General features: G+C 42.9%; 1 protein-coding gene across 1 annotated transcript in view; it reads right to left on the bottom strand.

Moving 5' to 3' along the window:
• The window catches only part of DPH1 (diphthamide biosynthesis 1), a 378,970-nt gene that overhangs the window by 41,987 nt on the left and 316,168 nt on the right, over positions 1 to 20,815 (bottom strand). The window lies entirely within an intron of this gene.

The following is a 20,815-nucleotide window of genomic DNA, read 5'->3' as shown; positions in this document are numbered from 1 at the left end:
GCCCAACCAGCAATATATCAGAAGTACTTCTGTTAAAATATTTTTCAACCCAAATAATTTGAGTCTCGGCCTACTGCACTTTTCGTTGTTCTGGCACCCGGCAGGCATCCTACACCCTACCATGGGGGCCAACATTACATAAATAAAGTGCAGATTTCTTAAGTTCCCTTTTCATGGAGAGCTGTATTCAGTCATCTCCTCAATGGAGAACTGCTGTAGTTAATCCCTCTCTCTCTGTTCTGTGTGCAGGAAAGATCACGGAGCACTAATAAGTGTTGAATTGAGGTAGACGGGTATAATACAGGATTAAGGATCAGATGCTGATCTTCTTTCCCTTAAGCATCCTTGGATAGACAATGTCAGAAATAATGAGGCATTCCTGTAGCCTCTTCACTAAAACTATTTCTCCCTTCTAATAATGAGCTGTTACAAGCGTCACCTTGACTGGCCTCTGCATTAACTCCATTGTCCTCTCTACGTTGATCATATATACAGTATCCATGGACCACTGTACAATGATGTCCTGTCATCCTTGGACAAGCATTCATTTCATCTTCCTTACGACATTTTGTGTAAAAAGAAATCTCTCTTATGAAATGGGGTCATCCATATAAACCTTTTATGGATCGCCAACATGCTTCTGTCACAATCATCATTAGCTCAACACAAGCGTATGATCGAATGTCTGCTATGTATTTGCTGCAGAGGTATTTATTAGTGATGAGCGCAAGTGCTCGTTCCTGGAGTTTGTCTAGAGTGCTCAGGTATGTACTGAGTATCTTGGGTGCTCGAGTGACATGTTCGAAACCTCGCGGCCGCATGTTTCACAGCTGTTAGACAGCCAAAAAACATGCAGGGACTGCCAAACACATGCAATTGCCGCCTGTTTTGTGACCTAACCTAACAGCCATGAAACATGCGGCCGTGGGGACTCGAACATGTCACTCGAGCGCCAGCAATACTCGGTGAGCACCCAAGCACTCTAGGCAATCTCAAGTAACGAGCACTTGCGCTTAATAATATTTCTGTATTATCTGAGCTTTTCCTGTGAATATATAGCAGTGTATGGATTTATAAGCTCACGTGTATGTAAAATAATAAAAAAAAGGTATCTTACACAAAAAGCCTCAGATCATTTGCCTAGCCAGACATTTTGAATCTTTCTGACAGATTCACCAATGAAATGTATGATTTGACGTAATGGTTCATATACTTTGTAATAAAGGGTATCCTTATATGTTGTTCCATACCCCAGAACCCCAGCTGCCACATATAGTAAAAAATCATATTACTATTCCAATTTGATAGTTACATAAATGGAGTTGATTAAGGCAAAATCTTCATCCACTGAAAGACATTCATAAGACTGATATACCTACACGATGAAGAATAATCCTTTCTGAGTGCATCAGTAAATGAGTGACCGTGTGCTGTAAGTCGTGTTTGGTTAGTCCTGCTGGTAACTATATTCTACCATGCCATATTAATTATCAGGATACATGGAGAGAAGAACCACTCCTCTTGGCTACATTTCGTAAGAGATTGCACCACTGTGTCCGATTGTTTGCAGAACACAATTAACATTCAATTTTAGGTCAAATTATATGTATTAAATTGTTATTTTACCATCACAGAGGTCTAAAATAACTATCGGAGAGGTTATCATGACCAGGTCCAGCACTACCTCTCTGCTTAGTGTTTGCTGATGTTAACACTCAACAGCGCTAATATCCACTGGGCTCTCCTCTACATTGGCCAGTGATTGGCTGCAGCGGTTACTAAATATGTCCAGTACAGCCAACATATTTTGCAGCGCCATACAGAGGATGCACTTATCCCAATCTGATTTCTCCATGTCAGGAACTCGGGAGAGTAAAGGCTTATTCATAAAAAGAACGGAGTTGTATGTTTTAGAAAAGTGGGTGAAAAAGCAAAGTACTTGGACAAGACTCCGTGATCCACAAAGGAATATTCCAGCTGGATCCGGCAATATGTGGGTGCTGTGTTGTAGACCAATATTTAACAATAATTGTATGGGATTATTTTGTGTCTTATCAACGTCTGGATTCTAAACGTTTATTTCTTTATGAAATATAAGTAGGGTGATAACAAGCATGTGGCGTCACGGAGTCCAGCAGCTACTTGGATCAGACCTGTCAGTCATCGATCTGTTACGACACTGATGGACAGCTCAACCCGACAATAACAAATAGATGTGGCTGGATTTATAGGATTATTCGCCTCTGTCTCTTATAGTGGGGGCTACTGATCTACCACCTTGGACTAAAGCCAATAAAGTCACCGCACTGTTTGCCAATTATCTCCTATGGATTATCCGATCATGCACAGCGTGTCACAGTGACAAACATCCATACAAAGAGCCGGCGGCTCGAAAGGCTGATTTACATTGTGTTTACAGGTGAGCAGAGCAAAAGCGGAGTTTTGTGACTAAGAAGCACAGAAGACACAGAAATATGGTCTCTTAAGACACTATTTATGTAGGTATCAGGCCAAAAATAAGTGGTATGGAAGACGTGCAGTACTTTCTAGGTGAGCAGTGAGGCTATACAGTTATATGAAAAAGTTTTGGCACCCCTATTAATCTTAAGCTTAATGTTTTATAAAAATTGTTTTTTTTTTGCAACAGCTATTTCAGTTTCATATATCTAATAACTGTTGGACACAGTAATGTTTCTGCCTTGAAATGAGGTTTATTGTACTAACAGAAAATGTGCAATCTGCATTCAAACAAAATTTGCCAGGGTCCCCGCCTTCTCAGGGCACTTGCCCGGGTGCTTCGCTCTTGCCGTGTGCCACGTACATTGCTGCGAGGCTGAATTGTAGTTCTAATGATGGCTCATGCAGGAAAAGAGATTTCCTGTTTCTGCATACAGCTTAGAAAGATTCAGCTATTCAGTTTTTAATCACGTGATGTCATAAACCTAATGGAAAAGAGAAGACTTAACTGGGTAGAAGGGCAAAATGAGAAACTGTAAGTACACAGTGCCATAATATATTGCAGCCATCATATTATAAGAAGATATAAATTTTAATGGAAGTGCTTCTTTAAAGAAATTGACAGGGAGATAGATCGTAGAGACCTTGCCATAGTTGCACTGCTTATTTGCAAAGCTTCAGTGGAGTTATGATCAGGGCTTTCTGGGGTCTTCCTCTTCAGTTGCTTTTATTTTTTTTTTTACTGAGGACAGTTCTTTATGATCTTGGATATGTGCCTGGGGTCATTGTCTTACTGCATTAATCTGCTCCAAGACAGAAGTAATACAAGTTGGTTTCTTCTTCTCTGCTTTTATTTTAGTCACAACACCTGGACCTCCCGCAGTTCTTTAGGATTGGAGTTAGAGGACCATACAAGCCGAGGGTGCACTTGTCTTACGGCACCTGAAGATGGGAGCAATCAGGGTCTCTATTGCTTGATTGATAACAATAAGCTTAGTTCACAACGTTTGGGAAAAATCACCAGCTCCACTGAAGGATTAGCACGACCATGTATGCAGGGTGTTTCTGCACAAAAACCTTCAATTTGAACCCCCAAAACTTTCATTCTGAAATTTCAGTCTTGACGCCTTTTTTTTGTAAAGAAACATAGTCCTTAGTCTGGTTTCTACTTTGCAATGAATTTATAAATGACTTCATAAAGACTACTGCTGACAAAAGCATTAGAGATGGCTGTTTTGGAGGGTATCGGTCATTGCAATCCTGACAATATTTCCAATTCTGAAGAGACCTTGTCTATACATCCCTACTTCAGTATGACACTGCATTGTACCCTCTCAATTTTAAAATATCAGAATACAGAAATATTGCAAAACATTTTGTACAGATGGCAAATATTGACATTTTGTACCTTAGGGATAGTAATTGAGGCAATCATTTTATATTTACACCATGCAGGTGCTGTGACTGCTACTTTGCTCATTTGTATAGACCCAAGCCAGAAGTGACACGTGTTGCCGGAGCAGGGACAGGTCGGTACTAGTGATGAGCGAATATATTCGTTACTCTAGATTTCCCGAGCACGCTCGGGGGTCCTCCGAGTATTTTTTAGTGCTTGGAGATATAGTTTTTTTCGCCGCATCTGGATGATTTACAGCTGCTAGTCAGCTTGATTACATGTGGGGATTCCCTAGCAACCAGGCAACCCCCACATGTACTTATGCTGGCTAACAGATGTAAATCATTCAGCTGCGGCAATAAAATCTAAATCTCCGAGCACTAAAAAATACTCGGAGGACCCCCGAGCGTGCTCAGGAAATCTCGAGTAACGAATACATTCGCTCATCACTAGTCGGTACTTATAGTGCATTGTATGACCATCTTAGAGACCCCTTTATATTGGCTGATCTGATATGTAAAGGGGGCTATTTATTTTACTTTTAGACAGCAGCAATTTTAGTAAGGGCAGAGACAGACTGCCGTATTTCTCGTGCGAGAGTCGCATGGTAAACCTCTTACTGGCTGTCGGCTCTCCTGACCTGAGCTTGACAGCTGCATAGTAATCCATCTTGCTCAGGTCAGGAGAGGTGCCAGGCCAGTCCCTGCAGTGCGATTCTTGCACAAGAAATATGGCAGTCTGTCTCTGCCCTTACAGAAACAGCAACGGAGAGAGTGGTGCGCATAGACGGTCACTTACTTTATACAGTTGGATTTTTGGAAAAACTGACCACCATAGTCATGATTGGTGAGAATCCATTAAGTGAAGTCATCACCTATGAAACATTTATATGATATATACTTACAATATGTCATAAATGTCTCAGATGTTGAGTTTTATTGAGATTTAATTTGCCAACATGGTCCTCAGATGAAAACAAACAAAAAATGTTGGAAATTTTTTGCTCTAAGTAATTAGTCCCCTAAACGCCAAGTTAGAACTTTGTAGCTCCAATGATTGTATCCGTGTTTTGGCGCCCGTGTAACCTCATTACAGGCGCTGCCTTATATTTCCATGTACCGTTTTGCATGTGTCAGCATCTCAGAGCCGGGTTCTCGCCTTCCCTTCAGTCCCCATTCTCTGTCCATCACCTCGTGTCTCCTCTCGGTGCTCTGCCGTAACTGTCTCTGCCCGCAGTTTGCTGCCAGTAATTGAGTCGTATATCAGGACAGATAATAGATGGGCGGCCAGAATGTAATTGGAGAAGAAAAATGTCCAAAGCCAGCATCACAGGAGCATTAATTTTATTTAAGGACAGCAAATTAGAGCGCGTTCCTCTCCCATCACCTAATTATTTTAGGTAATGAAAATGCTTAATGTGGTGTGAATTCTCTGAATTACAAACAAAATAAATAAATATCTGCTGAAGGAGAAAGAGTGCGAGGAAACCAGCGAGCGCTCCAAATAAATAATGGCAGGAACAGAGAGCAACCGATCCCAGGAGAGAGGCTGTAGGAAACAGACAACCGCGGGATGAGAGGAGCGCATGGCAGCAGAGAAAAGCAGCGCGGGGATGATCCAAGCAGCTTTCAGCTGCAAAATCAGACATGAGAAAAAGTGTGCAAGCTTGGAAACATTTTCACAGGCACCGGCTCATCCATAGCAGAGCCATGTTTAAATGCCTACAGTGCAGTAGCGGTGCACTAATCGGGCAGATCACGCAGAAATTATGCATATACTTACTTCATCAATGCTAATCGTACAACACGCTGGTTTTTGTTTTACCATCACCAAGAATTGGAGTAAAAAAAACAAAAACCATATTACCCTCCTAAACAAATACAATCAGTAATTCCCCGGAGGCCTTCGATTGTCAGTCTTGTTTCTAGCTCTGAGCTATCTCCCATGACTGCCCCATAAATAATCCAGCATACCTTTACAAGTAGTCCTGACATCACGCGCACACATACGGTATAGAGAAATTTTATTACAGTTCCTTGCTACGGTAAAGCACAAATCACTCAACTCATCCAGATGAGGAATAACACAATTATTACAATCTGGAGAGAAATGCTTCCGTGTAATGGAGTTCTCATCATTTCCATTTTCCCAAGTCATTTTCAATTAGCTTCTATGGTGGTACATTTACTGGGGGGGGAGAAAAAGTATAGATTGCTGGAATAATATTATTCACCACACTGTGATAAAAGACTTCTGAACATTCAATTAAACCGCTCACATAGGAGAAATGGAGGGAGAAGGCGACCTTTAAAGTGGTGGAACTAAAAACAAAGAGCACTGGTTTACCGATGATATAATGCAAATAACGCACAAATGTTTAATGCAGAACACCATTGTGACAGGTGAGCTGAACCAAGTATTGTTCATATTATTATGGCTGAAGCATCCTTTTTTTCACCATGGTAGATCTACCACTATCTTGCCATGTAATCTGACAGCACCATAATACAGGAGCAGAGTCCCTGAGTATAGGGAACTGCTCTTTACTAGGCTGTGTTTTGCTGTTTAAATACAATGAGCATTTTATCAGCAGGAGATTATCAGTACAGGACTATGTGGCACGTGCAGGGTAGTCCAGTCGTTCCCACAGCAGTAACAGGCAGATCTCTGTCACTACGGTACACAGAGAGCTGTGATGTGGGCTAGGATATACATATCTCAACATCTGTGCCCGTGCTCAATCTGCGGCAGTGAAAACTCTGATCATAACCGATTCACCCAGTGTCCTAAGTGATACATTGCTGGAATTGGGGGTCTTTGTCCCCATCTTATGGTGCTGTCAAATTACATAGCAAAAACATGCTGATGGATTCCCTTTAAGAATGACTTAACACCACGTATTTTATGGCACAACAAAGGGAATATGTCAGCATGTTTTTGTTACCCCATTTGAGAGCAACAATGTAGGGGCAGAGAACATCATACCAGCAATACATCACTTACTGGGCTATATGTTGTCATTTTTATATTAAATTGCTGTTTTCTCTGCCAACCCTGTTGACAACACTGACAGCTTTCTGTGTACTCTGTGTATAGGCAGAAAGCTGCCAATCCGTGATGAGAGCGGGGTTATACAGAGCTCATGAATATGGAGGACTACAAGGCAGTAGGTTTACTAGTCCTCTAGTAATAATTATTATAATCTCCTGCTGGTAAAACAGCTGTCTATAGAACGTAATCCAATCTCTAATTTAAATGGAGCCCACTATAACATAATTATGGGGAAAAGTTACAGCATGGAAGGAAATCTACTCAAGTTTGATAATATGATCTCTATATAGATACTGTCATGGTCAGATTACAAACCAAAATCCAGTGCTGCTGGACAACTCTTTAGAGCCAAGAGGGCACTGTGAACCTACTTGACATAGCATGCAATCTTCAAAAGGGCGCTCTCATACAGAAGACCTCTTTTGTAGCCGACGGTGACCCAGCAATCAACATATCACCATAACGGATGGATCAAGTCTGAGAGAATGAACAGATCACCACAACGGATGGATCAAGCCTTAGCTCTGGTTACTACTGGGTAGGCCTGTAAAGGAGACACTTTCTGACCAACATATGCCATAATTGGTTGGCTTAAAGGGAACCTGTCAGCAGGATTGTGCATAGTAACCTACAGACAGTGTCAGGTCGGCGCCATTATACTGATTAAAATGATCGATCAATGATCTATCAATAAAAAAGGATTAACCTGATCGCTAAACGGCGTAGCGAGAAAAAAAGTCAAAATGCCAGCATTACGTTTTTTTGGTCACCACGACATTGCATTAAAATGCAATAACGGGCGATCAAAAGATCGTATCTGCACCAAAATAGTGTAATTAAACACGTCAGTTCGGTGAGCAAAAAATAAGCCCTCACCCAACCTGAGATCACGAAAAATGGAGACGCTACGGGTATGATGATTTTTTTTCAAGCAAGATGGCATCAGAATGTACAGACAGTGAAACAGGCATAAACCTAGTAGAGCCAATATATTAAAAGTTACACTATCTTAAGAAGGGACACCATTGGGAGGGGAGTTCAGCCACATGTCGGTCCGCCCCGACGCGCGTTTCAGACCAGCGTTCGGAAGAGGTCATATGACCAAAAGAGCAGCTCAAGTTACTGCAGGAATTGCAAAAGCAAAGTATTTAGTGAAGATCTTATCCATGGCAGTTCGTTCACATGAAAGACTTGTATAGTGGCCAACCCCTTTAAACATCAAGGGCAATTTGACATGTTGTTTAACCCAGCTAAACAAGCTAAGGTTTTATATTTCATCAGTCCCTTTATACCATAGCACAAAGTGTGAATGTGTTTGCCTGATGTAAATGTTCTTACAGTGCCCATGGTATAAAGTACCTGGTTGGGTGCTGCATTACATGAAATCCAGAATACTTTACAGCATAAACAGAAGAAAAAAAGAAACAAATAAAGAGAAAAAAATGGCAATCACTGGCGGTAACGTTAGAACTCAACAATATACTACTGCACATTAAATTTCTGCATTAAATTTGCATGTGTGGTTAATATATTCGCCACTACTACGTACTAAGAAGGATTCATGAGCCAAAATCTAGAGCCAAGTGTTGGCAGAGAGAAGTAGATAGGGAGAATCATGCTTTCCTAAATGCATTAAGTGCATTCTGGTGTATACAGAGAAGACAAATAACACTGACGCTTAAAAGTGCAATGGAAGCTTTTAAATTAAATCCAAATAAAATGAGAAACTACAGGATCGAAGCACATAGATTTCTTGTGAACAAGAATTAAACAAGTCCTAAACAACATAACTTCACAAACATGGGAGTAAATACAGAAAAGTTTGCATATTTTGAAAGAAAAAAAATGCTGCAGCTCAAAAAAAGAACAGAAAAGTCAAACTTCAGATATCTGGGTCCTGTATAACAGCACCTGTCCCAGTGATCGTAGCAGTGGTCATCTCATCATGGATCATGTCAGCAAAGTCTTGTGCATCTGCTGCAATGACTTTACAAATAGTTTACGTTTCTGGAAAGAAGTATAGAGGGTATCTGTATGCAGAGGTCTTGATTCATCAAAGCTTTTACAGCATTCTACGGCAAAAAAAAACTTTAAAAAGTCTCAAAATTTTTGGCAATGTAGAGCTGTGCCCATTTCATGCCAAAATGGGTGAAGATGTGGCAAGACTGGGGCACAACGCCACAGATCGTCTAATCCATGAACATGCCTTATGCCTGATATCTTACTCCTGTCCAGATTTTTGGTGAGGGACATGTGTAAGAGGATGGACAAGAAGTCCTGTCCCCCTCAAGAAGATGCTGTGGCAAGCATGTGATGAAGGTTATTTTTGTGTGTGGTTATATTTGTGCATAACATAAAAATGTATTTACGGTATCCCTATGGTCGTTGTTTGTTTCCAGCTCCTGCAGTGTTAACTGCAAGGCTGGCCCCTGGAGGGGAGCATGAGAAGGCGGCCCTATAGGGGAACTAGTGGCAAGGTTTTAGGGATGTAGTTAGTAATCAAAGTGTTAGAGAGGAGGGTAAAGGGAAAAGACAGGTTTACCAGTGGTGGAACTACAGGGTAAGGCATGGAAAAGAACTAGTTACAGAGGTGGCAGAACATAATTGGCAAGTGCGGACCCCTGCAAGAGGAAAGCTTATAAGTCTGGGAAATGTACTATCCGGAGAAGGGGACCTGGTGAGAAAGGGACCTCGAGACAAGGTGGCGCCCTGCTGTGGGTACTGAAACAGGGAGCTCTGTCTCTATGAGTGGACTGATATAGGCAAGGAATCAGGGTATCAGGGTCATAGTGACACACCAGAACCCGTATCAACCTACCCCTAGGAAAATACAGGCAATTTTAACTTCTTCCCACGCTGTACTTGCTGTTGGGAACAAAAGGCAACCCGTAAGTCTGGGAAAGGAGGCGGTGTATTGTATGGAAGATTGGGAAGGAGAATGCATAACTTGTCCCTTGTTCACCAGTTTGTCCGTGCATAAAATGGACATTGTTTGTAAGGACTAGCTTGGATTCGTCATTGAAAGAGTCAAAGTGATGGATACGGCCCCAAGTGTAACAGATTGGACGATGCAACAGACACAAGAATAATGTTGCACATGCACAGCCACAACACTCGCTTCTCTGTAATGTGTCGGACACATGACACTCGCCTACAGCTACCACCCCAGGGGCGATTACACATGAACATGCACGCCTCTTGTCAGGTGCTCCTGATTTATTAAGAGAGGTGCTCTTTTTCATGAATCAGGAGCGTCTCACTCCATCACATCCCCTCATTGAAACTGTGAACATCACTGGTCTTGATGAATCACGGCAAGAGGTTTATTGAGGAAGGGGAAAACGAGTTTTCCAGTTGAAACTGCTTCATGAAACTCTCCTTCCTTTTGGGAGCTTTTGCAACAGTTTTTTATTTTCTGTAATGTTTCCTGAAGCCATTTTAGGTTTTTTTTCAAGCATTTTTTAGGTCTTTTTCTGCAGCCTTCTGCACAATGCCTAATTTAGAGGTTTTTGGTCAGAAGACATTTCATAGAGACATGCACTTTCTTTTCTGCCACCAGGTATTGCACAAAACCTGAAGCGGAAGAAAAATGCTCCAAAAAACTGAAGATCTGAACAACAAAGTGGTTTTACAAATTACATAAATAGGAAGAGTCCTCCAAGGAATATTTTGAGCAATTTTTCAGGTGTCTTGACGCAGATTTCCCCTGAAATACGCCTCAAAAAACTGTGTGCACATAACCTACATCAGCCTACTGGAATAAAGATGTTTTACTGGTCTTTGAAAATGACGGTCTCCTGCGAGACATCAACGTGATGTAAATGGCTACCAATCTTCCTACATTCATCTGTAAATAAGCAGGTGGTGGTAAATGTAACTGTAATCAGGTCTAATCACCAGTAACAGGTCATTTTGATGGTGCCCGATGCCAATGTCTCAATTATTCTTTTTCTTCAGGCACATGGCTGTCATCCCATAACTAGCACTAGAAATCCTCTTACGAACACCACTTGGCTTTTTAGCAATTAGGACTATTTTGAAGGAACAAATGTAATGAAAGAATAAGTGGTGGTGCAAATAATCGACTGTCATCTGTAAACTCCCTCTATTTACATTGAGAGCACCACGTCTAACGTACAATTACTTTCCTAACGCAGACAGGCAGGTAATTTTCAAAACATGTAACATACTTTTCTTAACTAACAATGCAATCAATTGATTAAAAAGAAAAATCTCTTTCACAATCTATGGTTCTATGCCAGGAAATGGAAAATCTGTGATAATACTGTATGTACAAAACTATACAGGAAGTAATCAACTGCACTTTTTTTTTAGGTTGCAAGTTATTGTGAAATAAGCACAAAATAAATGGAACGTAGTATAGGGGCATAAAGCAACAAGAAAAAAATAGGTTTTGACCCATGCCAGGTCTTTATCATGTAGTCGCTAAACTGAACATGCAAAAAGACTGGCACTCACATAAGCTTGTGGTAAATTGAAGGGTTACTCCATACTGTTCAAATGTGACGCGTTTCGGCTTAACCAAAGCTTTTTTCAAACAGGAACTGGTTATTCCACCATCTTCCTATAACTAAAAGTTGTACCGTGATGCATTCACTGTGCAACTTAACAAGTCCCCTTCAAGAAAGAAAGGAGTAAAGGTTGGCAAATTCCTAGAACTGGTTCTCCTCCTTAGTTTGGCAATAACCCAACACCTGCAATGACAGGAAGAAATCAGCTAGGGAAAGGTAAACCAGATGATAAAAAGAGGGGAAATGTTAAAGAAATGGTTAATTTCTGTTCTGTCCCTTAAACTAAATAAAATACGAAGAAAATAGTATTATGCAAAAATGACCTATGCTCCAGTTGGTTGTCATTAGTGATGAGCGAGTATACTCGTTGCTTGGGTTTTCGGGTGGTCTCAGAGTATTTGTGAGTGTCCGGAGATTCAGTTTTTGTTGGCGCAGCTGAATAAATGTGGGAATTCCCTAGCAACCAGGCAACCCCCACATGTACTCAGGCTGGCAAGAAGCCCGTAAATCATGCAGCTGCGTCTTTGACAAATACGAAATCTCCGAGCAGTCACAAATACTCGGAGACCACCCGAGCGTGCTTGGGAAAAACCCGAGCAACGAGTCTACTCGCTCATCACTAGTTATCATATGTCTACGCACAGACATTCTTATGGCCTGATGTTCTCTCCACAATTCCCAGAAATTAATCAAGAACAAGTTGTTTATTCCAAATTCTATCTTAGTATAGGGTCAGAACCCAAAATTCTGTGGATTCAGCCAAATTTTTCCTGAGGACCTCAACTTTCATTCTGACATCTGGAAAGTTCCCCCACATTTCTCATGTAATCCATCTTGTGTCCCAAGATGTATTTGACAAGCAATTGTATAACTCATATTTCTGCCAAACTATTATGCAACTGTCACAACTCATTTTTGGATTTGTGGTAGCTCTGGTTCCATTATCATTTAAATATAGCTTTATTCCTTTGGGGTCAGCAAGGGTTAATGTCAGTTTCCTTGCTGGCAGCTGCTTGTTGCTAGTGACCACTTCCATAGTGTCAAGTACTATTTCCCCTTTTTGTATGTCTTGTTGATGTCCCTCTTGCTGTGTTGTTCACGATCTGCAGTGGTGATGTTACCGACCTTGCCGGCCAGTGCATTAGCAAGGGAATAGTGAGGTGACAATCAGGGACTAGGTATGTGACAGCGGCAGGGGGAAGGACCTGCTTAAGGCGTTAGGGGAGGTTCGGGACAGGCACAGGTTGGAGTTCAGGAGGTGCCCCATTCCTCGATCCCTACGGTTAGGGCCTTCCGCACCCAATTCCATCCCGTTGTTGGTATATGTTGTGTCGTCCGCTGGACTTAACAGTGTTGGTCGTGACAGTAATGTCTCAATTTCCTTTGATCTTGCATTATAAAAGATCATCACATCCAATAATAAACAGATTATTCAGACAGACAACAGTGTGTCTTGCTGTTTTATTCTTCATAGCTTGGGTACCTAAGACAGAAAAAGCCTGAGTAGGAATAGAAATCCCATCTCTAAAAATATTTCATATTAAAAGGTGGTGTAGCAGTAATCCCTGGATTAGGTCCTCTTTTGCCAATCACCTTCTAAAAGGCCTTTACAAGATGAGCCAACTGTATGCATTTTGTAAAATGGTCAGAAAATGTAATGAAAGTACTGCTGACATAGATAGAGGTGGTCTCCTAAGAATACAGACCATGTTTGTAGAAATCATGGAATGGAGTAAGGAGCCAATTTTGCTTAAATCTAGGATAATAAGGGTACACCAGAAACTGACAGCACAAGGCTTTACAGACTTCAATGAGTGGGTGCATGGTTTGGCCACAGATGGCTTGTTAACAGTAAAGGCCATTTCTGCATCTTAATAAAGTCTTTTGAATGGGTGACTAGGAACGAGGATATAATTTAACTGTTTAACAAGTCATCGAATAGTACTGTATTCTAGATACAATTTATTTTTTATAAGTCTCTTTATATTATAATGAAAAAATACATAAAATGGAAAGAGAGCAGCAGCACGGCCGGTAGTTCTGAGGCTAAAATAGGAAGTATGGAATAATATCCTTGGGTCCTATAAGAAACCTATACAGTAGTCCCTTCTCAGGTCAGCAAGTCACAAGCAGAACTGCACACAATCATCATGGCCTCTCAATTACATGGAAAACCATGCTACAAACTGAAGAAAAAATTGCATCCTATGAATGTAACTTATCATTTTGTGTATTAACAAAAAATGCAGTCGTGGTCTACCATACAAGGGGCTTTGTTATGAAAGGCAATTCAGTACTACAATGGACATAGCGGTCAGAGCACATACAGTGATCTGACAATAACCCAAAATCATAGAACGAGCTCTGAGACGTGGGAACTCTGCAGACCGCAATCCCTAATCCTATCCAAACAACACTAGAGGCAGCCGTGGATTGCGCCTAACTCTGCCTATGCAACTCGGCACAGCCTGAGAAACTAACTAGCCTGAAGATAGAAAATAAGCCTACCTTGCCTCAGAGAAATACCCCAAAGGAAAAGGCAGCCCCCCACATATAATGACTGTGAGTTAAGATGAAAAGACAAACGTAGAGATGAAATAGATTCAGCAAAGTGAGGCCCGACTTTCTTAACAGATCGAGGATAGAAAAGGTAACTTTGCGGTCTACACAAAACCCTAAAGAAAACCACGCAAAGGGGGCAAAAAGACCCTCCGTACCGAACTAACGGCACGGAGGTACACCCTTTGCGTCCCAGAGCTTCCAGCAACAAAATAGACAAGCTGGACAGAAAAAATAGCAAACAAATAGCAAAGAAGAACTTAGCTATGCAGAGCAGCAGGCCATAGGAATGATCCAGGGAAAAGCAAGTCCAACACTGGAACATTGACAGGAAGCCAGGATCAAAGCATTAGGTGGAGTTAAGTAGAGAAGCACCTAACGACCTCACCAGATCACCTGAGGGAGGAAACTCAGAAGCCGCAGTACCACTTCCCTCCACCAACAGAAGCTCACAGAGAGAATCAGCCGAAGTACCACTTGTGACCACAGGAGGGAGCTCTGCCACAGAATTCACAACAGGGCTTCTTCGGTAGAAATTTGGGTTCCATACGAATTGAGGTTGGGAGGAGTCGAACATAAGTCCAGAGATGTTCAGGAGACGAAGTGCACAGAGACATATGGGCATTTATTGGTAGAGTGCTGGTGGTGATGAATCGTTTCACAGCTTAAAATAAAATTTGAGGCCACATTTACATCCACACAGGTTTGCGGACACTGGAGAGGTGGCGATCCCTTAGAGTCATGTGTGTGGTTGATACTGGCAACAACTGAAGCAAATGTTTCAGATCCTCTGGTTCTGCAGTGAAAGCGAAGTATTGTATGTAGGGGCTAGATGATAGAAAAGGCCTTTAGTTCTATGTTAAATTGATGAACATATCTACTATATAATTGTCTAAGGGTCACTTCCGTCTGTCTGTCTGTCTGTCACGGATATTCATTGGTTGCGGCCTTTGTCTGTCATGGAATCCAAGTCGTTGATTGGTCTCGCCAGTGGCCTGTCATGGCTGCCGCGACCAATCAGCGACGGCCACAGTCCGGCGGAAAAATGGCCACCCCTTCCTCCCCGCAGTCAGTGCCCGCTCCGTACTCCCCTCCAGTCAGCGCTCACACAGGGTTAATGGCAGCGTTGACCGCGGTGTAACGCACTCGGTTAACGCTGCTATTAACCCTGTGCGACCAACTTTTTACTATTCATGCTGCATAGTAAAAAGATCTAATGTTAAAAATAATAAAAAAAAAAAAAAATAGTTACATACTCACCTTCCGGAGCCCCCGGATCGAAGCGGCCGGTTACCGATGCTCCTCGCGATGCCCGGTGACCGCTCCATGCATTGCGGTCTCGCGAGATGATGACGTGCGGTCTTGTGAGACCGCTACGTCATCATCTCGCGAGACCGCAATGCAAGCTTCAGACCGGAGCGCGCGAGGAGCATGGGTAACTGGCCGTTTCGATCCGCGGGCTCCGGAAGGTGAGTATAACTATTTTTTATTTTAATTCTTTTTTTTAACAGGGATATGGTGCATACTATGTGACTGGCCAATATACTACGTGACTGGGCAGTATACTACGTGGCTGTGCTGTATACTATGTGACTGGGCAATATACTACGTGGCTGGGCAATATACTACGTGGCTGGGCAATATACTACGTGGCTGGGCAATATACTATGTGACTGGGCAATATACTACGTGGGCTGTGCAATATACTACGTGGACATGCATATTCTAGAATACCCAATGCGTTAGAATCGGGCCACCATCTAGTATATATATATATATCTACTATATAATTGTCTAAGGGTCACTTCCGTCTGTCTGTCTTTCTGTCTGTCACGGATATTCATTGGTCGTGGCCTCTGTCTGTCATGGAAATCCAAGTCGCTGATTGGTCGTGGCAAAACAGCCACGACCAATCAGCGATGGGCACAGTCCGGCGGCAAAATGGCCGCTCCTTCCTCCCCGCAGTCAGTGCCCGCTCCGTACTCCCCTCCAGTCAGTGCTCACACAGGGTTAATGGCAGCGTTGACCGCGATGTAACGCACTCGGTTAACGCTGCTATTAACCCTGTGTAACCAACTTTTTTACTATTCTGCCTATGCCGCATCAATAGTAAAAAGATCTAATGTTAAAAATAATTAAAAAAATAAAAAATAGTTACGGTATATACTCACCGTCTGTCGGATCAGGAACAGGCCTTTCCCGCTCCTCGCGAAGCCCTGGTGACTGCTCCGGTTACCGGCGCAGCTCGCGCGCTCCGGTATGAAGAGTGCATTGCGGTCTCGCGAGATGATGACGTAGCGGTCTCGCGAGACCCCACCTCATCATCTCGCAAGACCGCAATGCACTCTCCAGACCGGAGCGCGTGAGGGGCGTCGGTAACCGCTTCGATCCGGGGACCAACGGAGGGTGAGTATATAACTTTTTTATTTAAATTTTTTATTTTTTTTAACAGGGATATGGTGCCCACATTGCTATATACTGCGTGGGTTGTGCAATATATTATGTGGGCTGTATTATATACTACTACGTGGCTGGGCAATATACTACGTGACTGGGCAATATAGTACGCGGGCTGTGCAATGTACTATGCGGGCTGTGCAATGTACTACGTGGCCTGTGTTATACACTATGTGGCCTGTGTTATACACTACGTGGCCTGTGTTATACAGTACGTGGCTAGGGTTAGAAGAGAATTAGTAGTTATGGGTCCGGAGGTGGCTGATGAGTCCAAGCCGGGCCCTGAAGGTTCGCCCACATACTTGACATAAGGAAGCAGATGCGGTCAGTACACCAGATTCTACTTGTGCCTTGCGTTCAGCGCGCTTTCTTTTTGCGTCAAAGATTTTCCTATCTTCAGCTGCACGTGCTCCTGAGGTGATCCTGCCCTGCCAACCTGGACGATCCAGGGCAAGCTCTTACCATTCATTGGTGTTGACGTCCAGGTTTTTGAGAGACACCTTAAGGCAGTCTTTATAGGGCTTCTTCTGCCCCCCAACTGCTCGCTTTCCTTGGTACAGTTCTCCGTACAGCAGTTGTTTCGGTGGTCGGCTATCAAGCATTCTGACCACATGTCCAGCCCACCTGGCTTGGACTTTCAGCAGGAGAGTGTAAACGCTGCAGAGCCCAGTTTGTTCCAGAATTGCTATGTCCGGGACATTGTCTTGCCACCTGATGTGGAGGAGTCTGCGGAGGCAACTCATGTGGAAATGATTAAGCTGTTTAGCATGCCGGCTGTACACTGTCCAGGTCTCGCTAGCATAGAGAAGTGTGGTGAGGACCACCGCGCAGTAGACCTTCAGCTTGGTGGTAAGGCTGAGTCCCTTTGTTCCCAGACGTTCTTACACAGTCTCCCGAAGGTGGCACTGGCTTTGGTTCTGTTATTAACTTCAGCATCTATGGTTACTTCACGGGAAAGTGTGCTGCCTAAGTAGGTGAACTTATCGACTGCTTTGAGGTTTTGCTCCTTCACCGCGATACGTGGCTCCTTGTACAGTTTTCCTGGAACCGGTTGATATATGACTTCGGTTTTTCTAATGTTGATCGAGACCAAAACTGTCGCAAGCTTGCGAAAAACAGTCCATTTCATGCTGCATCTGCTGTTCCGTGCTAGCGTTAAGTGCACAGTCATCAGCAAATAATAATTCACGGATAACAGTCACATGCACTTTCGAAACCGCCTTCAGGCGTTTTGGGTTGAATAGCTTGCCATCAGTCCTGTACCTAACCTGGATTCCATCTTCACAGTTGTTAAAGGCATCCCTTAACATTGCAGAGAACAGCATACTGAACAGAGTTGGAGCAAGCACACAGCCTTGTTTTACGCCATTTGTTACTGGGAAAGTCAGATACGTCTTCATCGTTCAGAACCTTCACCATCATGGAACTGCCGGATGACTGAGATGAACTTGCTCGGGCAGCCGAATTTTGCCATGATCTTCCACAGGCCGTCTCTACTGACTGTGTCGAAAGCCTTGGTCAAATCAACAAAAGTTACATAAAGGTCACGGTGTTGTTCCTGGCACTTTTCCTGAAGTTGATGTGCTGAAAAGACCATATCTACTCTTCCACGTTTAGCACGGAAACCACACTGGCTTTCGGGTAATAGTCCTTGCTCAAGGTGATGTAAAAGGCGGTTGAGCAAGAGACGAGACAATATCTTGCCTGCAGTGGACAGAAGGGAGATGCCTCGATGGTTGTCACAAGATTGACGATTACCTTTCCTCTGGCATCTTTCATCTATTCTGGAACCTGTTCCTTTGTCCACATATATTGGAATAGTTTGGTCACCGTTTGCATCAGAACAGGGCCACCAGCTTTATATACCTCAGCAGGTATAGCATCATTTCCGGGAGCTTTTCCACAAGAAAGTTGTTTTGCTGCTTTCCTGACTTCATCTCCACTTGGAAGAACATCAAGCTCCTTGTTGATTTCTACCTGGGGCAGGGGAGCAATAGCTTCATCATTGATATTGGCAGGGCGATTAAGAATCGCCCACCGTTCCAGAATGTGTTTCTTTTCTGTCAGCAGATTAGTTCCATCTGCGTTAAGCAGAGACGAAGAGCTTAATGACTGGGGTCCATATTCAGCTTTGAGCGCATCATAGAAGCGTTTCTGGTCATGGGTATCTGCATAGCCCTGAATTTCGTCGCCCTTCTTGCTAAACCAGATATCCTGCATCTCGCGAAGCTTAATTTGTACCTTTCTTTTTATGCTGGTATATTCACCTTTCTTAGCTAACAACGTGGGGTCGACGTGGTATCTATATAGTAGATATATATATATCGTAAATAAAAAAAGAGTTTTGGGCAAAGCCAGCTTACCGCTTTGAAGAAACAGGAATACATCCAACCTGTGGATACAGTTCGCACGGAAAACGGATTGGGACAAATCCACACATGTAAAGAAAAACCATGTGGTGTCGAAACATGTCGTCCATAAGGGATTGAATGTATGCAATATCGAACTTTTTAATGGATAAATGGATAAATAAAAGGTATATTTTACTCTACCATTGGACTGATCGCTGGAGAAACAAAAAGATATATATATATATATATATATATATATATATTGTGAGGTACCAAGAGGAGAAGTACTAGAAAACAGATATGTTTCTCCCCGTTTCATTTCATATATATCATGGTATTGATTGTGAAGCTGTTTATTTCACTGTAATCCGGTCCTGGTTTTCTTTAGTGATCAGCCTGAAAGGACTGGTGCTTCCCTTCCACACATGCAATCCAGCTTTTGACTCCTGACTGATTCAGCTGATATAATCAGGAACTGCTGGGATCTCAGTGTCTCATCTGCTGGTCTGGGAGCTGACACAGTAAGGTTGCACAAACTCCTTTCTTGTTGTGTAGGTTTATTTTGCAGTTAGTATCTTGTTGTTAGTTAGTGGCCAGACGGCCTTAGACATTTTATTTCATGTTTGGCACGTGTAACATTGTACGGCAAATGTGTACAATAAATACACCTGACACATACCTGTGTGGAACTCGCTAGCCTGCTATTGTTCGTTGTGACTCCATAGCCACCTGCTTGGGCCAAAGCAGAGATCCCTGATGAGCTATATCTCCACAATATATATATATATATATATATATATATATATATACACACACATGGTACAGACCAAAAGTTTGGACACACCTTCGCATTTAAAGATCTTTCTGTATTTTCATGACTATGAAGATTGTACATTCACACTGAAGGCATCAAAACTGTGAATTACCACATGTGGAATTATATACTAAACAAAAAAGTGTGAAACAACTGAAATTATGTCATATTCTAGGTTCTTCAAAGTAGCCACCTTTTGCTTTGATGACTGCTTTGCACAGTCTTGGCATTCTCTTGATGAGCTTCAAGAGGTAGTCACCGGGAATGGTCTTCCAGCAATGTTGTAGGAGTTCCCAGAGATGCTTAGCACTTGTTGGCCCTTTTGCCTTCAGCTCACCCCAAACCATCTCGATTGGGTTCAGTTCTGGTGACTGTGGAGGCCAGGTCATCTGGCGTAGCACCCCATCACTCTCCTTCTTGGTCAAATAGCCCTTACACAGCCTGGAGGTGTGTTTGGGGTCATTGTCCTGTTGAAAAATAAATGATGGTCTAACTAAACGCAAACCGGATGGAATAGCATGCCACTGCAAGATGCTGGGGTAGCCATGCTGGTTCAGTATGCGTTCAATTTTGAATAAATCCCCAACAGTGTCACCAGCAAAGCACCCCCACACCAACAGACCTCCTCCTCCATGCTTCACGGTGGGAACCAGGCATGTAGAGTCCATCCGTTCACCTTTTCTGTGTCGCACAAAGACACGGTGGTTGGAACCAAAGATCTCAAATTTGGACTCATCAGACCAAAGAATAGATTTCCACTGGTCTAATGTCTGTTCCTTCTGTTCTATAGCCCAAACAAGTCTCTTCTGCTTGTTGCCTGTAGCAATGGTTTACTAGCAGTTGTGTCTTCAAGAAAATGGCGCCGGAAAGCGCGGACTGCGCAGGCGCCGATTCCGGCAGCAGGAGGACGAAGAAAATGGGCGGAAAGGAATGGCGTAAGTAACAAATTGCTGTGGCATGAAGCTGTGGCACTTCATGCCACAGCAATTTGTTACTTACGCCACCTGATTCCTTTCCGCTGCCAAGAAAATGGCAGCGGAAAGGAATCAGGTGGCGCAAGTAACAAATTGCTGTGGCATGAGGCTGTGGCACTTCATGCCACAGCTATTTGTTACTTACGCCACCTGATACGGGGCATATACTATGGAGCATCTTATGGAGCAGCGTATGGGGCATATGGATGGCAGCAAATTAAAGA

Source organism: Ranitomeya imitator, chromosome 3, assembly GCF_032444005.1.
Source record: "Ranitomeya imitator isolate aRanImi1 chromosome 3, aRanImi1.pri, whole genome shotgun sequence".
Lineage (NCBI taxonomy): Eukaryota > Metazoa > Chordata > Amphibia > Anura > Dendrobatidae > Ranitomeya > Ranitomeya imitator.
The sequence above is the reverse complement of the archived record's forward strand: the minus strand, read 5'-3'. Positions and strand labels throughout refer to the sequence as shown.